General features: G+C 41.8%; 1 pseudogene; it reads left to right on the top strand.

The window, feature by feature from the left end:
- Positions 1-6,584: 6,584 nt before the first annotated feature.
- LOC118003537 lies at positions 6,585-7,432 on the top strand (annotated as a pseudogene).
- Positions 7,433-10,782: the final 3,350 nt, after the last annotated feature.

The following is a 10,782-nucleotide window of genomic DNA, read 5'->3' as shown; positions in this document are numbered from 1 at the left end:
TGGTCATGGGACTTCTATGTGGTCAAGGGACTATTTAACAATATATATTAAAAATGAAACTTCATAAAATATTTCCTAGAAACTCCACTTCTCATTATATATCCTTTGGAAGCACTCAGACATATGTATAACAACACATATAACAATTTTTGTTATTATCTTATAAAAGCAACATTGGGAAAACCCAGATGTTCACTTATGGGAGAATGTTAAACTGTTCTGATGGCTATTCTCTAATTGTCTTTCCATATCTAATTTTCATTGTGTCGACTCTCCTCTCCTCTGTGCCCTGTAAACTGAACTTTATGGACTAAATCAACCAGTTGCTGTGCTCTTTGACTTCTGCTTGGGTGTAGCTAATGGAGGCTATTGTAGAGATCTGGAGGACATGAAGAGTGAAACGTGGGTATTAAGTCCCTCAGCTTCCTCCCTTCTGTACTTTGTGTTGACAATTACTGCATTCCTCCACCAAAACCCTCAGTTCTTGTTGGTGGTCTTATTCTATTCCAGTAGCTCTTTCTCTGGTTTATGGTAGTGTTTCCTCCCATTGTTTATCAGCTTTAGGGATAGTAATAGCACCCTGTAGTTACAAGTCCTGGATACTTTAACATTCCTTGCTGATTTGTTATTACCTTATTACCACCTACACCCTTATTCATTATATTTTTCCCATTTACTCCATTTGAATGAGACATTTTTTCCTGGTGGAACCCTAACATAACTATTTGTATAAAGAGAAGTCCCAGGAAACAGACCCTCACAATGGGATCCTGGGAATGGTTGGCTCACATAGAGGAATACCTGTATATCTTCCTTGTCTGGGGCACACTGGACTTTGATCCTATGTGGCACATATCCCTCAGACAAGGAAGATACATATTTTTACTCAGATTATCACTTGTGCTTTTATGGAATAAAGTTCAAGTGAAAGGCAAGGATATAAATCATATACAAGCAAATGTCATAGTCACTTGATCTCCCAGCTCCTTACCCTTTTTGCTGGCAGAACAAGACCTTCATTGAAGTCTGAATGAACCAGTCTTTCCTTGAATAAAAATATATTTTTGGCTTTACCTGGAACTGTTGTGTTTAGGACCATTTCAAGAGTTCGGTCCCAACATATTCTGAAGAGAGAAGTACAAGGACTGTTCTGATAATATACAGTTTTATACCAAAGCAATTGTAGGATCTTGCCAGTATTGGTAAAGTCTGGGGGATATGTATGTGAGTGAATTTTAAGATTATTAGGCTGCAAAAGACAAAATATGAGACTAAATCAGGTAGGGTACAAGTACTCACCTGATATTCAGATATTAATGTATTGATATGAGTACCTGGAGTGTTATAAATGGCCTGCTAGATTTGGTTAATTAAATCCTGTACTCAATGAAGATATTTTCATGTAAATGCCCAGTAGAGGGCATCCATTTTAGAGAAGGCTATTAATTATGTGGATTAGATACCCATTCACTAAATTTTAGTCAGCCTTGTCCCTAACCACTCCAGTGCTTGCTCACTGGGCTCATGTGTAAAGTGGTTATGGTAATAGGGATGGAAACTATGCATGGGCTCACTACCATGGACTTTCCTTCAATAAAGTGGATCTGTCTACTACCATTGCTGAGTCCCAAACTGTCAATGGCTGAAACCAATTTGGCACCATTCCTTGGGGGGATTAGCTAGCTACCTAGTGGCACACTGATTACACTGGATCTCTTTTATCATGGAGGCAGTGATTTATCCCAGCAGAAATATATATATTATACACACACACACACACATATGGATACATACATGTATACATATACCTCCATATGTATATATATATTTTTTATTTTTATATTTTTTTCCAGAGAGGGAGGGAGAATGGGAGAGGGACAGATGGAGAGGGAGAAAGAGAATCTTAAGCAGGCTTCATGCCCAACAGAGAGCCAGACGTGGGGCTCAGTCACACAACCCTGAGATCATGACCTGAGCTGAAATCAAGAGTTGGATGCTTATCCAACTGAGCCACCCAGGCACCCCAAGGAATAGATATATATTTCACAATGGATTTGCCTTGCTAGTCTGTTGTCATGGCTTCATACTCTGTCAACTTAGCTAAACCAGAACTATGTTTCCAGAATTCCCTTCCATGCATGTTTCCATGTTAGAGTTCACCACAAGAAAAGTTTGTGTGAGATTTGGAAGATGGAAGTGAAGCAGTACACTTCTGAAGGACGGTATAGGGCAAGTACCATTATAGCTCATACATGTTGCTGGCTCACCTTGCTGATGTGGGACAACAACTTGGGCCTGTAGCTCCTTTAGCTCCTACTGGATCTCCATCTTCAGTTCCTCCAAATCCTGGGCCAGGTGCAACTGCGTCTTTATAATGAAGGGCATCAGTTTATTAGGTAGGCCACCTGCATCATCAAAATTAGAAGCAGTGAGAGACATAGTTCAAGTTTGTCGTTGGTCATCTTCACTTCCTGTCCATTTTCCCTTCCAGACTGTTGGGCTTCAGGCCCAGCATGACATTCAGTGGTAACAAACTTACCTAGACTGCTTAACGGATTCCACATTGCATAAAGTCTAATCCCTATAAGAAATTGCCTTCTTTTAAATCACTCATAGTAGTTCCACTTCTCTGATCAAACTCTTGAGTGATACACCCTCAATGCATCTGCCAGCACAGTCATTTGCAGATTTATAGAATGTCTTACTATTACTACTATATCTACAGAACATTGCATCTTACCAGGGGATACATTTTATAGCAATTGAAGTATACTCACACACATATGGAATTCATTAATCTACCTACATGCTCCATCAGTAATAGATTAGTGGAATGACCTGCTGAGGTGCAGTTACAGCGCTAGTTGGGGCACTACTTGGAATGATAACATCCTATACTACAGGATGTATTATAGGCCTGTGATAAGTTACAGAAACAGCTGTGTTATTTTCACAGCTCCTCTTGGGTCACCTTCCTCTCTAGCTACAGATTTTACTTGTGGTCTTAGAAACCATTCTTTCCCCATCTTATGTAACTCCAGGAATGATAAGAGCTCACTTCTCTTGCCAGCCCTGGGTGCCTTTACAGTCTTTTGTTGGCTCCTTTAACCCTGCCTAAACACTTGTATATAATTCCTGTAGTCAACTCTCTTCAATCACCCATTTGAATGTGACCTCTCTTCCTGTCTGGACTTTGATCAATACCCCGAAATATCTATAAAAATATCTAAAAAAGAAATTAACTAGAGCCATATTTATTTACACAGGTGAATAGATATAAATGTAGAGCATAAAAAAGGTCTGGAAGAATACATACCATGTATCATTTACCCCTAGAGAAGAGGGCAGGGGTCTGGATTAAGGGTTATGATCAAAAGGTCTTTGGTTTTATCGGTGGTATTCTAGATTTTAAAATGAGAATAGACTTATGTGCTTTCTGTACAATTAAAACTTACTTAAAAATTAATATATTAGTTGATAATTTTTCTTCGATCAAGTCATTCTGTGAGATTTTTTCAAAGTATCATTTGTTTATTTTAAAAATTAAGATTTTATTAATTAATACACACCTTTTTCCCCAGCTAAAATGAAAGAGGTTTGCAATTGTTCTGTTTCAGACTACTCTATGGCTTAAGGATAATGTATAATTGAGCTGACTGATTATAGGTGTAGTTCATAAAGCATATGCTGTCTGTCATCCCCGGTGAATGAAAGGGAGTTTGTGGGTCATGGACATGAATGGCCTTTGGGGAGACACTGAGGGAGGTTAATACTTGAGCTCTGGTCTAATTTTATCCTTTATATTTTAGTTTTGCTCAGATCAACAAATACTTATAGAGTATTTACTAAGTGACAGAAAGAGTGCAAGGCACTGGAGATAAAGAGAAAAATAAGAAAGCATCCCTGCCATTGAGGAGCTTCTTTTCTGTGAGATACAGAGAAATAGTTTCAATGTTATGAGGTAAGTATAGTGATAAAGGGATGCACAAAGGGGGTGCCTGGGTGGCTCAGGGGGGAAGGGTCTGACTCTTGATTTTGGCTCAGGTCACTATCTCAGGGTTGTGAGCTTGAGCCCCACATTGGCTCTGTGCTGGAACCTGCTTGGGATTCTGTCTGTCTCCCTCTCTCCCACTACCCCTGCCCCTCTCCCTCTCTCCAAAAAAAAAAAAAGAAAAAGGGATGTACAAGATTCTTGGGAGTACAAAGAGAAGCATAGAGGGACACCTGGGTGGCTCAGTCGGTTAAGCGTCTGCCTTCAGCTCAGGTCATGATCCCAGGGTCCTGGGATCGAGTCCCGCATCGGGCTCCCTGCTCCGCGGGGAGCCTGCTTCTCCCTCTGCCTCTGCCTCTCTCTCTCTATCTCTCATGAATAAATAAATAAAAATCTTTAAAAAACAAACAAACAAAAAAACAAAGAGAAGCATAGAGTAGAGCAGTAGTTTCTCACAGTAGCTGTGCATTAGAATGACCTGATGTGCTTTCAAAAAATACTTAGACTCTTGGCCCATCTCTCAAAGATTCTGATTTAATTGGTCTGGGATGGGCACAATATTTTTATTTTTATTTTTATTTTTTTATTTTTTTAGATTTTTTAATTTATTTTTTTGACAGAGAGAGACACAGCGGGAGAGGGAACACAAGCAGGGGGAGCGGGAGAGGGAGAAGCAGGCTTCCCGCTGAGCAGGGAGCCCGATGCAGGGCTCGATCCCAGGACCCTGGGATCATGACCTGAGCCGAAGGCAGACGCTTAACCGACTGAGCCACCCAGGCGCCCATGGGGTGGGCACAATATTTTTAAAAAGCTCTCTGTCTCTTCTCCTACCACTCTCCACACTGTACGTAATGTTGCATGAGTACTAAATGACTACAGTTTCTCAAACATGCCAAACATGCCATGTCACAGGCTGCACTCCACCTGGAACTCTTCCTGGAATGTCTTCTCAGGCACCCTAAACTCTCACCTCCCATTCATTCCTCTCTCAAACTCTTTAAGTCTCTACTCAAATGCTACTTTCCCTGGGAAACCTTCCCAGATCCCCCCAGGTAGATTTAGGGTTTCTTTCTTCTATGTTACTACCCACTGCATTGAACATGCATTATAGTATAGCTATACTATAATATAGTATAATCTATATATAGTATAGTATAATAGCTATAGTATAATAGCTATCCAGATTGGATTAAATTGCTTTGTTTGGATGTGTGTGTCTCTTCACTGGGCTCCAAGCTCCTTGTCTAGGAATTAGCACACAGGTAATGGTCAAAAAATAGGTTGAATGAATAAACTCCATATTTAGCTCCTGGCTTTTAAGAGACTTACAATCTAATGGACTTTTTTTTTTTCCCCAAATGGCTTTAGGAGATTTTGGAGATTGTACTTTGCATGCCATCTTTGGTAGAACATCATCATTTTATTAGATATATTCTTCCCTTCCCTCTGAAATATTTTATTTTGAAAGTATTTCAAACATACTGCAAAGATGAAAGAATTTTATGGTGAATACCTGCCTACCCACCATTTAGGTTCTACCATTAACATTTTACTCACTGGAGAAGACATTCTTTTCAATAAATAGTGCTGGATAGTTGGATATTCACATGCAAAAGAATGAAACTAGGCCTCTATCTTACACCATTCACAGAAATTAACTTGAAATCACTGATTTTATTTTTATGCACATTTTCTTTCTGGGTTGCTTGGATCAGTACCTGAAAATGCCAAAAATATATGGAATCATCAATATGTGCTGGAGGCCTATACTGGGGAGGCTTCTGGAAAAGGAAATCTTTGAGCAGGTTTTGAAGGATAAAAGATGCGTGGCTCTCTCCTGTCTCCAAGACTTATCTGCTGTTCCTTCTGCTAGAAGCATTTTCCTTGCCACTCTGTACCCCATGCTCGCTCCTCCTCACCCATTAGACCTTAGTTAACTCGACCACCAACATGAACAATGATCCACCCTGTTATTCTCTCCAATGTTTTTTTTAATGTGAAAGAAGTTCAAGTAAATTCTCCTGTCTATTCAGCAATTCCTTGTCCAATTCTTCTTTCTGATGTACCTCATTGAGGCCCATTATATTTGGACAGAACCAGATGTTCCAAATTTATTTGGCTTTTTATTCTATCAAAAGTCCCATTTGCTTAAATACCTAAATTTGAGTTAGCTGCTACTCCCAAAAAGTGATCAGAAAAAATAATTTACATGGTATATGAAAGATTTGTCATTTAAATAAATTTTTCCCAGGCACCACTCCTTATGTTAGCAAGGCTATTTGGCAACTCAGTTGCTATCATATGTAACTACAGTAATAGTGGCCAAAAGGATGTTATTTGATTTTTGTGAAATGCTCAGGTAATATTTGTCTTCCAAATTTTATATACTTTTTCCATAGAGGGTATTAATGTGATAGTACGAATTTAAATTCTATCACTTTCTTTAGGTATCAGGAGCGTAAACCTACCAAATGAACCAATGGATGGAGCCAATTACCCCGGGGTGTCTGAGTTTGTGTTCCTGGGACTCTCCAATTCCTGGGAGATCCAGCTTCTTTTTTGCTTTTATTGTCTTTTATATATGTCTAGGATGATGGGAATCCTTCTAGTAGGGGTCACTGTGACTTCTGACCCTTATACCCTCCCCTCCCCATGTATTCTCTGTTAGCCAATCTCTCCATCATTGACCTGATATTTTGCTCCACTGCAGCAGCCAAGATGCTTTGTGATCTTTTCAGGAAGCAGAAAGTCCTCTCCTTTGGGGGCTATCTAGCTCAGGTCTTCTTTTGCCATGCTGTTGGAGGCAATGAGATATACTGCTCATTGCCATGGCCTTTGACAGATATATGGCCATATGTAAGCCTCTCCACTACCTGACCATCGTGAACCCATGAATGTGCATTTTGATTTTAGTGGTTGTCTGGACCATTGGTTTCATTCACATATTGGCCCAACCAGCTTTTGTGGTAAACTTGCCCCTCTGTAGCTCTAATGTATTAGATAGCTTTTACTGTGACATACCTTGGCTAATCAAATTTGCCTGTGCAGATACTTATAAACTGGTGTTTACGGTCACTGCTAATAGTGGGTTCATTTCCTTGGCTGCTTTCTTCTTGCTCATCCTCTCTTATATCTTCTTCCTCGCCACTCTTCAGGAACACTCCTCAGGTAGTTCATTCAAGGCTCTTTTTACTCTGTCAGCTCATATTATTGTGGTGATTTTATTCTTTGGTCCACTGATTTTTTTCCATATGTGGCCCTCTCCTTCAACACATCTTGATAAATTTATAGCCAGATTTGATGCAGTCTTAACTCCTTTTCTAAATCTAGTCATATATACATATATACATTCTTCAGGAACAGAGAGATGAAATGGCAAAGAGGAGAGTGTTCAGTCAGCTTATGGGTTTTAGAAAAAAAATCACTAAATGGCTTTATTGAAACACAAAATTTCCAAGTGACTATTGATTAATTTTCTGTTCCTAAAAGCCAATCCTCTAGAAGAATGGACCATCTTTCTGAGTTCTTATTTTGTTCTTTTGTTTGGAACATATTTCTCTTTTCATTTCTCTTGGCTCTCTGTGTTGGTTTCTCTACATTAAATAAAACATCTACCTCTTCCAGTTTTGAAGGAGGGGCCTCATGTAGGAGAGAAAACTTATTGTTCAACCCTACCCTAGCTCTCTCTTACTGTTGTCTCTCAAACCTTTGTGATAATCCAAGCAGTCCACTATATATATTTAAGGTCTGGCATGCAGGATATTTTATAGGGATCACTAGCTGTGGCAGGGAAAGGGAAGAGGTGGATTGGGCAGAGTGAGAACTCAAACTGTAATGCAGACATGAGAAAGTGTTGTCCAGCCTTTTAGGGCTACACAGCAGCAGGCTAAGATGGGCGCACACACCCTTCCATCCCCACTGCAATCAGTCTTTGGATGAGGACATGCTCTGAAAACAGTCTTGCAGGAGCTGACGGCTGGGGCAACAAGTATTTCTTCTTTTTCTTCTTTTTTTAAAAAAGAGTTATTTATTTGAGAGAGAGAGAGAGCACAAGCAGGCTCTTGTGTGTGTGTGGGGGGAAGGCAAACGGGGAGAAATCCTCAAGCTGACTCCCTGCCCAGCCTAGGCCCCAACTCAGGGCTGGATCCCAGGACTCAGAGATCATGACCTGAGCTGAAACCAAGAGTTGGTCACTGAACCAACTGAGCCACCCAAGCACCAGCCCCCACTCTTTTTTTTTAAGTAGGCTCCACGCCCATCGTGGAACAAAATGTAGGGTTTGAACTCACAACCCTGAGATCAAGACCTGAGCTGAGATCGAGGTGGGTGCTTAATCAGGGAGCCACCCAGCCGCCCCAACAAGTTCTTTTAAGGGGCATCTAAGCAGCTTATGACTATGTTCAGTGCTTCAGCATAAAAGTGAAAGAAGTCTTATCCTCATTAACAGATGAGAAAACTGAGCCTATAATATCTCTCTCTCTCTATAAATATATATATTTAAGGATTTTATCTATTCATTTGAGAGAGAGAGAAGGAGCAGGGAGAAGGACAGAGGGAGAGGGAGAAGCAGCGCCCCTACTGAGCAGGGAGCCTGACCTACTGAGCCACCCAGGAGCCCTGAGCCTATTATATTATATCTTTTTTTTTTTTTAAAGATTTTATTTATTTATTTGACAGAGACAGGGAGAGCAGGAACACAAGCAGGGGGAGTGGGAGAGGGAGATGCAGGCTTCCCGCCGAGCAGGGAGCCTGATGCGGGGCTCGATCCCAGGACTCTGGGACCATGACCTGAGCCGAAGGCAGACGCTCAACGACTGAGCCACCCAGGCGCCCCTTTTAAGGCGTAGCTTTTAAAGTATTTAATATACACCACAAAAATAAAAAATGGTAATTTTATGAGGTGATGGAAGTGCTAACTAAGCCTATTGTGATCATTATTTTGTAATGATAATATATAAGTGTATCAAATTATCACTCCTACACCTTAAGCTTATACAACGTTTTATGTCAACTATATCTTAATAAAGCCGGAAGAAAAATAAAATAAAATTTAAAAAATAAAAGAAACGCAAATACACACAGCTTTATGAGACCACAAGCATAAGCGTTGTGACCCACTAGAGCCAGGCGATCCAGAGGTGTCCCCTGAATGGCAGTCACAAAAATCGGGGCTCCAGATGAGCGTATACGCGCCTGTCTGGGCGATACCAGTGAGCCGTACGAGGCAGAGGGAGAGCGACATGCTGAGCACCTGCGACAGTCCCTGAGAGCAGGAGAGCGCGAGATCCGTCCATCACCAGGCCCCTACGCGTGAGCCAAACCTGAAGCCCGCGCCTCAGGCAGAAGCTTCCGAACAAGCACACGGGTCTTTCTTCACGGAAACGCTGGGCTGCCTCAGCCTTAGCAGCGCCCTGGGGGTGGCAGCCTGCCAAGAACTGTGTCTCTGATGGTTACAGTCCTGTGGCATCCAGGAACACTAGCACCCGTGGTCACCAGAGCCTGGGCATCAAGGGCATCCCCAGGCGGCAGCCACGAAGACAAGCACGCAAGACGCAGGAAAAACCTGCCCTCCACGAGGGACTGGCGCTCGGGGCTCCGCAGAGGGAGACGCCAAGCTGGCGCCCGCCAGTCTCCATCAAGGGAGAGGGCCGCCCCCCACCCGCAAGCGTCCACATGTGCGTTGAATCAGACGCCTGCCCCTCAGGCCAATGCTGCAAGACCGTAAAAAAAGCGAGAGAGCCTCCCCCACACAAAGGCTGGTCGTCCCTCCATCTGCTGCCTCCACGTCGGGCCCTGAGGCGGGTGAGTCCAAGCGCGTGGGCCCCTTAAGAGCTGTTTTTCGGGTCCTTCTAAACTTGCGGGTCTCGCGGATGCCGGCTTTGTTGTTTTTCAAAGCTAGCTGTTCTGGGGGCTCGGCAGGTGCTCGTCTTGAGAGCGGGGGGTGACGGATGTGGGGTTCAAGCCCTCCACTCTTCGGGGAAAAGCTCACGGTTTTGAGTTCCCTGTCAGTTGCAGTGCTGGGGTTGGGGTTTATGGTTACACTGTGTCCCAGCCTCTCCTACCTGCTTAGATGTGGGCCTTTCTTGACGTGGGAGTCAGTTTTTAGTTTGTTTTTTTCAGAAGAAGCTGTTCCATAGATAATGTGGATAAGGTGTGTTTGTGGGAGGGGTGAGTTCAGGATCCTTTTTCGTCACCACCTTGAACTGGATGGAATGGGGCGGGGACCATCTTCCTATTATATATAACCACGTGTTCGCGGACCTTCCTCACTCATACGGTGATCAATTTTGTTCTCACTGAAGAATGGATGACATTCTTTGCCGAAAAAAAAAAAAGAAACTTTTTTATTAATGGTTTCATGTTAATGGTTTAGAAATCATAGATTACCTTAGCCCTTATTTTTCAGTTCCTAAACAACCATGTCAGTAATACATGTTACACATAATAGATAATGATTAAAATAAATTTGTTTCTCAGGATAAGCATATTACTGTTTTCAGGCTATCCTGCCCTATAATTGATACATTTGTTAACATCATGCTTTATTATCTGTGTCTCATGTCTCTTATCTTCCTTTCACTTGTTCTGCTTTGTTATTTTAGCCTTTTGGTTATGGGTAAGAAGCAGTAATCTTCTTTAAGATCTGTGGTTACTTACATATTCTAATTTACAATTCTTGCTTTCATTCTGTGTTCCATATGTTGAAGAATGTTCTCGACTTTATTTTCAGTCAAATAGATCAGGTGCTGGCAAACTTTCTGTAAAGGGTGATGAAAGAAAGAACTCTAAAG

This window comes from Mirounga leonina, unplaced genomic scaffold, assembly GCF_011800145.1.
Source record: "Mirounga leonina isolate KUSES-001 unplaced genomic scaffold, KU_Mleo_1.0 Mir_91, whole genome shotgun sequence".
Taxonomy (NCBI): Eukaryota; Metazoa; Chordata; class Mammalia; order Carnivora; family Phocidae; genus Mirounga; species Mirounga leonina.
The sequence above is the reverse complement of the archived record's forward strand: the minus strand, read 5'-3'. Positions and strand labels throughout refer to the sequence as shown.